Source organism: Notamacropus eugenii, chromosome 4 (genome assembly GCF_028372415.1).
Source record: "Notamacropus eugenii isolate mMacEug1 chromosome 4, mMacEug1.pri_v2, whole genome shotgun sequence".
Taxonomy (NCBI): domain Eukaryota; kingdom Metazoa; phylum Chordata; class Mammalia; order Diprotodontia; family Macropodidae; genus Notamacropus; species Notamacropus eugenii.
The window spans coordinates 243,654,414-243,669,226 of NC_092875.1; the positions used below are offsets into that span (position 1 = coordinate 243,654,414).

Sequence of the window (14,813 nt, forward strand, 5' to 3'; positions counted from 1 at the left end):
TCTAAAGATATGGGGAAGTCCAAAGTATTCCATAACCACAGTAGAAATAGAAAATTTCATAGTATTTAGGACAAATTTACAAGTTCTCTATATGTAATAATGGCTCACCATGTGGCCAAAGAATTCATCACTTAGTCAGTCATTCAATAAGTATTTGTAAGCACCTAATTTGTAACCCACTGATAATGTGCCTCTCCACACTGATCTATGTTGGTCCTTGAATTAAAAAAAAAAAAGTCAAAACCATGCTGACATCTTCTCCAAAACAGAAGAATGTATATTTCCAGAGCTTATTCTCCATCAGCCTAGCTTTCCAGATTCTTGAGTCATTTCCACACAAAGTCAAACTTTGTGTAATAGGTTCATAGTACAAGTGGATTTGGGGAATAAATGTTCAAAGGAGATGAAGGGAACAAGATGGTCCAGGCATGAGAACTTCAGAATAGTGGGAATCAAGGTAATGGATGGCCAAAGTAAAGATTAAGTTCTAGTGATGTTGACCTTATAGTAACCACTAAGATAAATCTTTCCCCATCTTCACTTTTATCCACCAGCTCCATCCACTCTCCCTTGCCTTAATTCTTTGCCAAGAAATTTGTTAACCTTGTATTCCAGGGATTACCTTATGGGTAAGTTATTAAATCTGTATTGTCACTATCACCAAGAAAATGTAATATTTAGTTACAATGGCAATACTGCTTACTAAAGGACCAAAATTAAACTCTTTTATCTCCAGCAGTAAAACACACATTTAACCAATTTAATTCAATTCAACATTTATTAGACATCCTGCTATTGGGCAGTTAGGTGGTTCAGTATGTAGAGCATTGGACCTGGAATCAGGAGAACCTGAGTTCAAATCCAGCCTCAGATACTAATTGTGTGACCCTGGGCAAGTCATTTAATTTCTTTTGGCCTGTTTTCTCATCTGTAAAATGGGGATAATAATAGCACGCATCTCCCAGAGCTGTTGTGAGCATGAAATAAGATAATATTTGTTAAGTGCTTTGCATATCTTAAAGCATTATGTAAATGCTAATTATTATTATTATTATTATTTACAAAGTCCTATGCTAAGTGTTGGGAATATTAAGATAAAATTGCATCTACCCTCAAGGAGTTTCTACTCAATTCTATTCAATTGAGGGGGACAGTAAAGTATACATACAGATATGTACAGTGCTTCCGCATATTTCTATATTCTGACATATCTCCTGCTAACCACAGCACTAGAAGAGGCAGAAACAGCACTGTTTCTGCTAAGTACAGAATAGAAAAACAAGAAATTAGGTTGTGAGCTACCACAGGAACATGAGGAATGGTGTCCTCTGGGGTCTATTCATTTTCAGGACAGTACAAGACGACACTGCTCCAGATTCAATATAATTTCAGCAAAGTAACAATGAGGGGCCAGGTACCCATTTCTGTGAGGCTAGTACTGTTTCATAGAAAAAACAGATGTTCAAACTTTTCTTCTGTTGTATTGATAGAAATTAGCCAAGAGCAGAAAGGTCTTCCACTGATTAACATGTTCTTCCTGGTTTTTTTTTTTATTTGTTTTGTTTAGAATCATTAACACTGTATCATAGAGTTTGTGGGGAATGTGTATAGGGTAGATATGGTAGCTTCCACAATATAAAAGAATAAATCCACAAAAGCCTTGGGAAGCCCAAAGAGGAAGAACAGAACACAATTGTTTTCTGGTTTCAGTCTCAAAACACAAATTACAAACCAGTTGGAATTTTTTTTTGTGGGCTATCACTTCTGTGAAATGTTTCATGTAATCTGGAGGAGTATGAAAAATTTGAGCTCATCACAGAGGTTTGGCTGTCCCAAGTCTTCCTGTTAGCCTATGGGATCAGCCACAACTACCTTCCTGCTCCTTTTCGAACAATGTATCAGTGGAAACTGTTTACTTAATTAAGGTATAGTGTTTCAGCTTCCAAAAGTTCCAGGCAAAAAATCCTAAATATGTCAATGGCCATCTAGTCCAACTCATCTGTGAAAAAGAATCTCTTAAACAACATCCCCAACATGTGGATATCCAGTCTTTGCTTGTAGAACTCTCTCTAACAAGGGAGAACACACTAACTCCCCATGAAGCCAATTTGTTGATTATAAAAAGGCATTTGTTCCCCAATTGAAAAGTGGTCAAAGGATATGAACAGGCAATTTTCAGAGGAAGAAATTAAAGATATCTATAATCATATGAAAAAATGCTCTAAATCACTTTTGATTAGAGAAATGCAAATCAAAACATCTCTGAGGTACCACATCACACCTATAAGATTGGCAAACATGACAGAACAGGAAAATGATAAATGTTGGAGAGGATGTGGGAGAGTTAGAACACTAATTCATTGTTGGTGGAGCTGTGAGCTTATCCAACCATTCTGGAGAGTGGTTTGGAACTATGCCCAAAGGGCTACAAAAATGTGCATACCCTTTGACCCAGCAATATCACTACTAGGACTGTATCCCCAAGAGATCATAAAAATGGGAAAGGGTCCCACATGTACAAAAATATTTACAGCAGCACTCTTTGTAGTTGCCAAAAACTGGAAGTCAAGGGGATGCCCGTCAGTTGGGGAAAGGCTGAAAAAATTATGGTATATGAATGTAATGGAGTACTGTTGCACCATAAGAAATGATGAACAAGAAGACTTCAGAGAGGCCTGGAAGGACTTATATGATCTGATACTGAGCGAAAGGAGCAGAACCAGGAGAACTTTGTGTACAGCAATGACCACAGTGTGCGAGAGTTTTTTCTGGTAGACTTGGAACTTCATAATAACCATAATAAAGCAAGAACCTAAAAAAAAAAAAAAAAATTCCCAATGGTTTTCTAAGGCAAAATGCCTTGCACAGTCAGAGAAAGAAGAATGGAATTCATTAGCAGAATGTAGCAGATCATGTTTGTGTGTGTATGTGTGTGTGTGTGTGTGTGTGTGTGCGTGTGTGTGTGTATTATGTTTTGATTTGTTATATGATTTCTTCCTTTTATTTTAGTTCCTCTACATAGCATAACTATAGTGAAAATGTATCCAACAGGAAAGTATATGTAGATCCTATATAGAATTGTATGCCATCTTGGGGAGGGAGGGGGTAAGAGGGAGGTAGGTGTGGGGGGGAGTTAAAATCTAAGTTTTTTGGTAGTGATTGTAGAACGTTTAAAAAACAGATAAAATAACATTTTAAAAAAACACAAATAAAAGCATTTGGTTCAGTAAAAGTTGTCTTCAAATAAGACATCACCTATGTATATAATTAAAATTACACAAGAGCTCTCGATACATAGAGCCATTGAGATATAATTATTTAACAAACCTCTGAATATCAAAATCTAAAGACCTATGAAGAAGAAGATAAACGCTCACCAAAGACAATACGCTGTTATGGAAGATGTCCTATAAACAGTGGAAAAATGAAGAAAGATTCCCTAGAGAGTGTAGTCTTCTTCTGATGCTATTCCAGGAAACTTTTGGTTCCTGTTCACAGTAACCTCTCCCCTGAAATCAATAGTATGTTTCTGTACCATTCATTTAACAATTAATACATTTTTACCTTCAAAAGGGAATCATGCCATAGTAGAACAGGAAGACTTGGGTTTAAGTCTCGCCTCTGGCATATACTAGTTGTATGACCTTAACCAAATTGCTAAATTCTCTCAGTTCTCCCAGACAACTCTCCAAGACCACAAGTTGCAGAGCAGGTAGTGATCTTAATTGGTAGGGAAAGTTTCCTCCCCAGTTGCTCCTTATGCCAGTGAAATCTCAGAGCAGGCCTGATATTTGACCTTATATTTTTTATTTATCTTTTCATACATGTGTCCTGTGTTGCAATAGATTCTAAGAGTTCTTGGAGTAGGAGCTAGATCTCGATATCTTTGTATTCTCCATTTGATGGAAACAGTGTTCAACAGATGATGGTTGTTGTCACGATGATGAAGATGAAGGTGATGACAATGTGTGAAAATGATAGGTACTGAAAAGAGAAACAAGAGACTTTACTTAATTTGAGTCCTTATATGTCCCTTCTACTGCAATGAGATCACATGTTCCCACTACCAGTACAAAATGCAATCCCTCCTAGTAATCCTGTGCCATTATTGTACTCAGTCTTTCCATGGAGAATCTATGAAAATGCATGGGAGTCTTCTGTGTATATTTCATGGTGTGCAACACTAAGGCTATCTGTCTGTTATCCTTGGTTCTTTAAACATTATCAGACAATCTCTTTCATATTGAAAAGCTGTCCTATCTCAATGAAAGTTATTATGAATATTATTGTATGTTCAAACCTGTTAAGCCTAATTCAACTAACCAATATTGTCCTTTCATTAATTATGATTTTTCTGAGTTTAGTTTTTAGCAGAAAGGAAAAAATCACTAAAAAACAAATTCTCAAATCAACCTCCAGGACAGATCCTAGGCTTAATTAAATCTCTATTTTCAGAGTAAACTCTTGCATCTTCTAAGTGTATTTGTTCAATACTGAGAATTAATGGACAGACTGATCAATATACTATATTAGAATATTATAGTCTACAAAGTTTAACTAAGAATTTTCAGCTATAGTAGGAATTTGATGCATGCCTAGACTATTTAAAATGAAAGTACTCATATGGGAAGCCATAGGGACCTGCTTAATAGCTAACAGTTCTCCCTCTCTCTCTCTCTCTCTCTCTCTCTCTCTCTCTCTCTCTCTCTCTCTCTCTCTCTCTCTCTCTCTCTTCCTTCCTCCCCTTCCCCACCCCAGGCTTGGAATTTGGCCCTTTCTTCGTCATTTGCAGTTATAGTTGCAAGACTGGAGTCCCAGACCTAGGAGCTCAAACCATGGGAACCTTGAAGTCCAGAATTCTACGCCAAAAACTGCAATCAGTCCAACAGAAAAGACCTGAGAAGCTATGTCCTGGGATGCCAGTGAAGAAGTGCTTTGGACATAAGACTAATGCTACACAGGTACTGAGCTAAACTTTGAACCTAATTACCTTCTATTTCCCTGAGACTGAGGTGGTATAAAGGGGATTATGCCACTGAGGTATTGGAGGGAAATGTTTGTATGTTTGTTGAGGCTATACCTGCAAAGACTGTTAAGAGATTGCATGGAACTGGTGTGTTTGGACCTCTAAGATTTGGAAAACACTTTTGGTGGAAACTTACACCTATGACAGAAGGAGAACTGAAAATGTGATACACCTGGCCTTCAGGAAATGAGAGCTAGAATAATCATGTTCCATAGGTCATTTCAGATTTTTTTAATTTTTTAATTTTAATTAATTTTTAATTTAGTTTAACCAGAATGCCCCAATTCTCCAGGGTTTAGTGTATTTGTTTGTAAGACTCTCTTCCAAACCTCTCACCATGATCTGTCTCACAACTTTAGCAGCAAAAGAAAGGGATATAAGACTACTATGGAGAAGCTAATCAAAATTGTTTCCGCAGAGGCCAGTGAAATTTTTCATCTGGTTCATTTCACAGACATTGCACCCCTTAGGGTTTCAAATGAAATCCAAACTCCAAAGGAAACTTTATGGGTGTGAAACCACTTCAACCAGCCCAAGGGGAAAGTACTATCAAAGCTAATTCAAAACAAGCCCTACCAACATTGCATTCTCTAAAATATGCTCCCCACAGTCTAAGTGAAGAGCTAATTGTGAAGATTTCTAGAATAAACTTATTCTAAATTGAAGTCCCAGTAATTTTTCTGTAATTCCCTTATTTACAGTTGTGCTAATGCCCTTGTTAAAGCATTTGAAATCATCCCAAAGAGTTAACAATTCACAAGGAGACAGTAGAATTTATGGGAGAAACGACTGTTGGTGTCAGAAAATCTCAGTTGTATTCTGGCTCTGACAATTACTAGTTGTATGACCAGGCACAAGTCACTTAACCTCTCTACAACTAAAATTCCTTATCTGTAAAATGAGAATAATTATTTCTGGGTAAGAAAACTAGCAAGTCTTTCCATGGAAGGAATGAATAACAATGGCAGAAATATAGATCAAAGAAACTAGGGTAGAGGACACCATCTCCATCTGGCCCTTTTACTGTGGGTTCATGTTGCTTTTCATGGCAACCAGGGAAATAATGGATATTGAAAAGAACATTGGCACCACAGGTCCATGTAACTCCTTTGCAGTTTTGATAAATGAAGTCTCTGGGAAGCGTTGAAAGGACATGCGATGGAAAGGAATTTTCTAACTCCAAATTAGATTTAAAAAAAAAAAACTAGGATCAGACATTCAGTGCCCAGCAAGAGGGTAGACTTGTTCAAGAAACAGACTTTTTAAAAAATGGATGATGAAAAAGTCTAGCTAGCTAGCTGGCTAAGACCAACAACTGGCATCTGGCTGAGGTTCACAAAACATCTAATGTTAACCTCTGTAGCTAGTAAGTTATTTAGTTTTCACTACCCACAATTTTAATCAGTTCCTTCTATGTCCCATGGCAGAAAAGGGAACTTTGACATATTCTCAGGCTATGTAGGCTTGGTCTAAGAGAAGGGAAGGGGAAAGGAAAGGGAATGATCTTATGTATTACCTACAACATGGCAGGCACTGAGTGAAGCACTTTGCAAATTTCTCATTTTATCCTCTCAATAACCCTGAGAGATAACTACTATTATTATCCCCACTTTACAGTAGAGAAAAACATATGTTAAGTGATTTGTGCTGGGTCACTAGCAGTAAATGTCAGAGTTATGATTTGAACTTGGATCTTCCTGACTCTAGACCCAGCTTTCTATTCACTGTACCACCAAGTTGCCTAGGGACTTCTAAAGATGCCTCACTGGTTTTTAATCACATCTTGTACAGTATGCTTGCAGATCGTTGAACTTTTTGAAAAATACTTCATTACTTATTAATAACACCTAGCACAGCTCCTGGTATATAATAAACGATGTCTGATTGATTGATTGATTGATTGATTCATTGCCTTCTTCATAATAACTTTACGAAACAGTTAGAAGTGAGAACAGGAGTATTACCTGTGAGGGAAGAAGCCAAACTTAAGACCTGCAGATGATAGCAGAGGGCCGCAGCAGCAGTTGTGAAAAGGCCCAGTGGGGAGCTGCAACTATGGAGCTGTCCAACTATGGAGCTGTCCAGCTAGGAAGGAACTCAGTGGAGAGCAGCACAGTCTAGAGAAACAAGTAGCAGACAACACTGTCTCAAGAGAGAAAGTAACTCATTTGATGGCATCACCAGAAGATATCAGCAATTCTGCAATAATGAAGGCATGAATTACCCTTGCTGTATTCCAACCTTGTGTGTTCAATATTGCCTCGTTTTTGTATATTGAGGACTTAGCACAACAGCTGGCATATAGTAGGTGCTTAATAAATGTTTATTCATCAATTGATTTTATGCTGCTTTGTGTGTGTTCGCTAGTAACATCTGTTCCCTTCATGTGTCTCATCCTTCCACTAGTGGTATAGTAACTGGTGTAAGAGTGTCCCTAGGAGTTTAGTAGAGAAATATTTCATATCACTTATCTTGCTATATCATTTAGTTAAACTTCTTTGGTTATCTCATCACATGTGATACTCACAAGAATGTTATGAGATAGGTATATATTCCTTTTACAGTCAAGGAAATTGAGGGAGAGGAAAATAAGGAAAGAGTTAAGGAAACTAAAGAAACAGTTTCAGTGACATGTGTAATCACACAGCAGTACCTGAGGTCAAATTTGAACTCAGGTCTTCCTGACTCCAACCCCAGGATTCTATCCCCTGAACCATCAGGCCAATCAAATAAGATAATATTTGTAAAGCATTTAGCATACTGCCTGGAACATAGTAGGCAATATGTAAATGTTTATTATCTTCTTCCCCCTACCCTTGTTTCTTTGAATTGTGTCCTCTAATTGGATGATTTCTTTTAAGCACATGAGTATTGGTTCATGAGCTATGGTTTTGAATAGATGCTGACCCACAAAATATTTCTCAAAACTTGGTTAGCATTCAGAGGGACTCTGAGTGTGATATTCACAAAGGAAGACAGTGTTTCTTTATTTAATTTGTAAGGAGTATATAAATATGAGCTACTACTATTTCTATATCCCCTTAACAAGTGTGAGAAAAGGCAAAAGTCTCATTTTCTATTCCAAAGATAAACAAAAACATTTTCCCTTCTAATTTCATCACAGTTGATATTATAAAACTTTCAGTAAAAGAAAAAGAATTGTTGGCAATTATAGCACGTTTGAGGAGAAGGCTAAAATGTGGATTTACTTCTGTACAAAATGTTCCCTGTGTCATTTTGCTATAAATGTTTTAAGAGACACATCATAAATGTTTGAGAAGCTATCATGTGCCAAAAACAGGAAAGCATATCAAAAGGAGTGGAATCAATCTAAGCATCATTCTCTCTCAATAAGTCCCCATCAACCATTCAATCAGTCTGCCATGGTGCCACCAATCATCTCTGAGCTTTGGGGTCATGAGATGACATCTTACCATCGTAAGGCTATTAACAGCAACTCAGGGCTTCACAGTCATCTGGCCAGGCTGCCCAAACAAATGAACTCATGAGAGATTTAATGCAGGAAGGGATCCTAGAATTCATCTCTTCCAAGCCCCATATTTTACAGATGAGGAAAAAAAGAAATTGAGTTGAGTGAATTGCCCAAGGTTACACAATTAGTGAGTAGCACAGCAAAGAGTCAACTTTAAGACCATGGACTCCAAACTCAGGATTCCTTCCAACAGGGATTGGGAACCTACACTATACCATCCTTCCTCCTATCAAGAGCACAGCTGCAGAAAATACCACTTATTTGGTACCCATAAGGCTCTCCTCCCACTCAGAAATAGCCATGTTGTGGTGGTTATTAAATCCATCTTGAGACTTTCCCTGTAACGGTCATTTTTCACATGCTTGGAATGTCCTCCCTCCTCATCTCCACCTCATGGTTTGTCTATCTTCCTTCAAGTCTCAACTCAATTATCACCTTCTGCAAGACATTGTTCTCAGGCCTCCTCAAAGCTAGAGTCTTCCCTCTCTGATTACCTCTAGCTTATCCTGTATTTACTCTGTTAGTACATAGCTATTTCTCACTGTCTCTGCCCATTAAAATGTGAGCGCCTTAAAAACAGGGATTTTTTTGCCTTTCTTTATGTCTTCATCACTTAGCACAGTACCTGGCATGCGCTTAATGCACATTAATTAATTAATTAATTGTTGTTGTGTTTGTCCTTCATTTTCAAAGAGGACAATGACATCAGAGAAATGATGACATGACTTGCACTTGACTTTGTTTTGAGTGAGGGAGGGCTGTGCAAGATCACCAGCCTCATTTTTTCTTCCTGAGTCATCTGGATCCAATGACCAAATATTCATCAAGATGACTGGAGATGGCCCAGGATGCAATGGGAGACCTCAACCTTTTAGGCTAAGGTCTTTTCAGATACTCACTTAAAGTGAGGTAGTGCCAATTAGTGAATATGCCTCCTTAATAAGTAGTCAGGAATGGCCCCTTTAATACAAAAGAAAAATTAATAGATAAGTCATGCTCGGAGGGACAGGAGCCTCAGAGTTGTTGTTTTGAAAAGAACTGTTACTGTTGACATTCACTCTAAGCCAGGAGGGTCCAAAACAGCCATTGAATGGAGGTTGGGCAGGGATACTTCCTTTCAAAATCTGTGGGCTTCAGAGTGCACAGGGTCTAAGGTTTTAGGGGAGACATGAAAGAAAGAATAAAGGGAAGGGAAGGGAAGGGAAGGGAAGGGAAGGGAAGGGAAGGAAAGGGAAGGAAAGGAAAGGAAAGGAAAGGAAAGGAAAGGAAAGGAAAGGAAAGGAAAGGAAAGGAAAGGAAAGGAAAGGAAAGGAAAGGAAAGGAAAGGAAAGGAAAGGAAAGGAAAGGAAAGGAATCTAGCCAATGTACCCAAAGTTAATTGGTCAGCTTCTGGTCATGAAAATTTAACTTCTTTTGAAGAGGAGAAGGAAAGGGAAAAGACTCTGAATTACCCAGGTAGCTGAGTCCCCATTTAGGCAGCTCACAGGTTGTGTTCGTCCTTCATTTTCAAAGAGGACTATGAAATCAGAGAAATGATTACATGACTTGCACTTGACTTTGTTTTGAGGGAGGGAGGTTCTGTGCAATGTCACCAACCTCACTTTCTCCTCCTGAGCCATCTGGATCCAGTGACCAGATATTCATCAGGATGACTGGAGATGGCCCAGGATGCAATGGGAGACCTTGGTCTTTTAGGCTAAGGTCTTTTCAGGTATTCATTTAAACTGAGGTAATGCCCATTCAGTGAATAGGCCTCTTTAAAAAGTAGCTTGTCAAGATTAATTAATTAATTAATCACTTAATAAGTGCTTCTATTGATTAATGAAACTAAGAAGTTGTTTCCAGAGCAGTAACTCTACAAATAAGACTAGAGAGTGAGAACTCATGTGAGACTCATTCTTCTTAGATACTCCACCCCTACAATATTTAGTGGCTCAGCCCCCACACATCTTCAGAATTGTGAATGTATTATTTCCTTCTGTTCCCAAGACAGTGATCCAAAGAAGATATGCCTTGTCCTTTATAATCCTAGTGGAGCAGGATGTCTGTTGGGATTCTGTGTGTGTGTGTGTTTGCATGTGCATGTGTGCACACACCAGGCAGGATGGATTCAGGAATGGATCTGGAGCTGGGAGATAGCATGCAGAGAAACACTGGATTTGGAATGAGAGCACATCTGGATTAAAATCTCCAGTTCTACCACTCACTAGGCATGTGACCCTGGGCAAAGCATTTAATCTTACTGGCCCTCAGCTTCATTAGATGACTCTAAAGCTTCTTCTAGCTTTCAATGTATGATGTTGAGTTACCAGGGGTGGTGACTACAAATAGAAACTAACTTCAAGCTAGTATGGATAGACTCATATCTAAAAGTTCTGAGGTTCTGACTGTATCTAAAAGAAGAGGAAGCTGAGGAAGAAGTAAATACCCTCACAGTTATTAATGATCCAGTTAGAGTGTTGATTTTGAATCAAAGTCTCCCGGAGTCATACAGTTTACATGGAACGTTTCTGATGTTCAACTAAAAATAGAAATTAATTTCAAGTAGCCTTTTTCATATGCAATAATTTAACATAACTATGTTAATCTTATGTAAAATTCCCAGAAGTTCAATAAGGGACTCAAGTTTATACTGGCCCTTGATTTTCATCAGTTTCTTTGGTACGGCATGGCAGAGATGGAGACTTCACTATATCCCTGTTCTCAGGTAATTAAGACTCAAGAACATGTGAAGCTGCATCAGTCATCCTTAATCATGCCTTGCACAGTATGTGTGTAGACCTTTGAACTTTTTAGATATGCTTCTTATCTTGTTGTCTTTTACCAAGTCAAGTGAATGATATTTATTAAGTACTTATGTTATAGACAGGGTTCTAAGCCCTAAGAATACACATACAAGCAGAAAGCTCACATTTTCATAAGAAAAAACAACACATAAAATGAAGCTAAAAAGTTGGGGGAGGTGATAAGGAGAAGTACTCTGTGGGGGCATAGTAAAGAACGTCTAGAGACTAATCAAGAGTTCAGCCTGGAGAGGAATGAAGACATGGCTGGCCTTGTTGTCCTCCTTAACAATGGAAGCTGTGGGAGGAACCAGCCCATCAGAGGACAAAGCGACAGAAAGAGAGAGAAAGAGATAGAGAGAGAAAATGAGAGAGAGACAGAGAGAGAGAGACAGAGAGAGAGAGACAGAGAGAGAGAACTTAAATATCTGGCAAAGTACCTGGTACATTGTAGGTACTTAATAAAATGTCTGCTGAGTATTGATTGATTTGTCTTCATCACAGTAGTCTAATGAAACAGAAGTAGAACCAGAATCATCATTATCCTTTGATATTCCATCCCCCCAAAAAATGTATGATATATACATGTGTGTATGTACATATATATGTATTATATATATGTATATTATTATTAACTATGGAGAACTCATTTATGTTAATGCAGTCAGTTGCTTCATAAGCATAAGTTTATATTCAATGTGTGAGCACTAGGTAGATGGGTGTACAAGCAACAAAACAGTAATGACAGGACTCTACATGTTAGAAGATAAAGAGATGACATGGGAAGAATCTGCCTAGGAATGGAAAAGGAAAGTGGGAAAAAAAGGCATTTGAAAGAGAAAGGAAAGAACTAGACATAAAGAGAAGAATCACATTGTGGAAGTTAATTTAGAGCAGCTATAGGCAGGAAGCCAAAGAAAAGTCAGCATTGGTAGGCGTTATTATTCCAGCTTAACAGATGAGGAAACTGAGCTTTACAGAGAGTTCAGGTGAAACTTCCCGTGAAGTCATATAGCTTTTAAATGGCAGGACCTAGTACAGGTTTAGAGAGAATGAAATAACCAGATTGAGATCTCCAGGTATTTCAAAGAGAGCAGTTTGAGCCTGTGCACCAAGATTCTGCCCAATATCTATCAGAAAGAAACTTGTTTTATGAATAACAGAGGCAGAAAGAAATTTATCATATTATCTTTCATAATACACTAAATTATGCCCCACACTGAAATCTCCTAGAGAACAAGGATCATCTCTTATGCTTTGTATTAAACACCCTTTTCCCACCTCATTTGCCCCCACACACAGTACCTTGCCATAGTAAATACTGAGTAACATTGTGTTGAATTTAATTTTTTGCATTCTGTTCTCTGTGACATTCTGTTAGGTCAGTTAAAAAGAGAAATACTGAACAAGAGTAAGGGGTACAGCTTTATTCCCCAAAGTTTAAATTCAAGAACCATCTTTAATTTTTTGAGGAATGGCAGACGGGATCAATGACAAACACAGGGAGACTTTTTTTTTCAGGGCATCCTTAATGTTTTATCAGAGATACCCATTTGATAGGTGAAAAAACTTGGGTCCAAAAGGGTTGTGACATCTCACACAGGAATCAAACTCATTTCCATTCGGTTAATTCTGGATTATAATGTGCTTCTTCACCTCCTTTTACCTCTCTTACTCTTTGAGGACACAATGGCTTCCCTTCAGTCACCCGCTCCTTTCTACATAGCTCCACAAATATAAACATAAGCATTCTCTCTTGGTGTGTTTTGAACATTTGTTCTTCCCAGATACTACCTTTCACATTTTCTGCCAAATATTCCTTTATTACAAAATATCACCTTCTCTTTCTCTAGATGGACCTCAAGATGACAGATTACTGAAATTTAAACAATTTAAACAAATACCTCATGAGGTCAGCATGGTAAGCATTGTCACCTTCACTTTACAGATGAGAAAATTAAGGTTTACAAAGAGTTTTGGTGGAACAACTCATGATGTCAAATAGCTTATAACTGGCAGGCCAACTCTAAAATATTGATCTTCTGATTCCCATATTGGGGAGGGGAGAGGAAGAGTGATGAGGTGAACAGAGGAAGGAAGAAGGCCATGAAGGCAGAAACCAAAGCTGCAAACCAAGAATCAAAGCCATTTAAATTTTTAAAACTATATTTGATTGTTTCCTTCAGACCATTTTCTGGGCATACACTGGTTGGTTTTTATGGACACACATTATGTTTGGAGGCTAATCATTTAATATTTATCTCCGTAGAATAAACAGCCTAAAATGTTTCCAATAATAACATGATCCATTTTCATTAAGGGGTGAAAGTGAGGTAAATGGCAGAATCTCAGATGTGGGGAAGATTACTCATATACCGTAGAATGGAGCTGTTAGGGGACCTCTACAGATTATGCGTTGGAAATTTCTTTTCAGATAAGAATATCAACATTGACCAACTGCCTTTTGCAGTGGAACATATGGGTGCTGATCACTGAAAGCCAGGAAATGTCAGAAAAAACTCTTCTTCCCTCTATGCACCTACCTGATATTTTCAAGGTTGATTGTTTCCTTGTCAGAGAAGGTGTGTTCACTTGAAAAGTTTCTTCGTCATATTCAGAAGAGTCCCAGATCAACACAGGAGAACCTACATCAAAGACCACCATTTTGGTTAAACCTCTGGTGCCTGCGTAAGTTGGAATGGAAAGAAGAAATAATAGGATGCCTCATTAGTCTTAGATAATAAGAGACTTTATTCACAAGCTTGTCTATGGCAACTTTGGCAAAACAACAACCAGGGTCCCTTTGTGAACTGGGCAAGTAGCAATAACAATATGCCAAGGACACTCTATAGACTGGCCTGCAGGGGTCAGTGTTACATCTTGTAGCTGCCTCTCCAAGAAGTCAATCTCCTTAGAAGTCAAATGGAGAGGCTGCTACCCAGCCAACATGGAGTGCTTGCTACAGTCATTCAGCACTTCTTAGGGACTTGATAAACTAGTTAACTTACTGTATTAGGATCTTATCACTCTTTGGCAAATTCTCTTTTATTTAAAAGAGAATGGTTCTTTTACAAAATCATTTTATAACTTGGAAGAACAGAAATGTTTAGCATCACAGAACTATTGAATATACATCATCAGAATGATCTATTTGTTATTGCTACAATGTCTAAAAAATTTTTTTTAATTCTGTATTTATGAATGTGACATGAAAGGACACATGACTTAAGTTCAGTCCATCCTTGAGGAAACAGTTGAGTTCTAATAATCTTTTAAGGAATCTTTTAACTTTATGATCCAATGATGATTTCCTTTGAGATACAGGTGCACACACACACACACACACACACACATATATATATATATATATATACAGCCAGTGCATATGGGAGACAAGGTTCCCCAAAAGAGGAAAAAAAACTATCATTTTTAAATTTTTTATTTTAAAATAATCCATTTAAAAAAATCCATTTAAAAAAATCCATTATTAAGGATACCTCATTAATCTTTG

The 14,813-nt window shown here is 37.8% G+C and overlaps 1 long non-coding RNA gene across 1 annotated transcript; it reads right to left on the reverse strand.

The window, feature by feature from the left end:
- Positions 1 to 3,802: 3,802 nt before the first annotated feature.
- LOC140498379 (uncharacterized) lies at positions 3,803 to 13,974 on the reverse strand. The gene is made up of 3 exons (XR_011965082.1): positions 13,846 to 13,974; positions 6,991 to 7,143; positions 3,803 to 3,984 (listed from the first exon to the last, which is right to left on the reverse strand). It is a non-coding gene; the product is annotated as an uncharacterized lncRNA (long non-coding RNA).
- Positions 13,975 to 14,813: the final 839 nt, after the last annotated feature.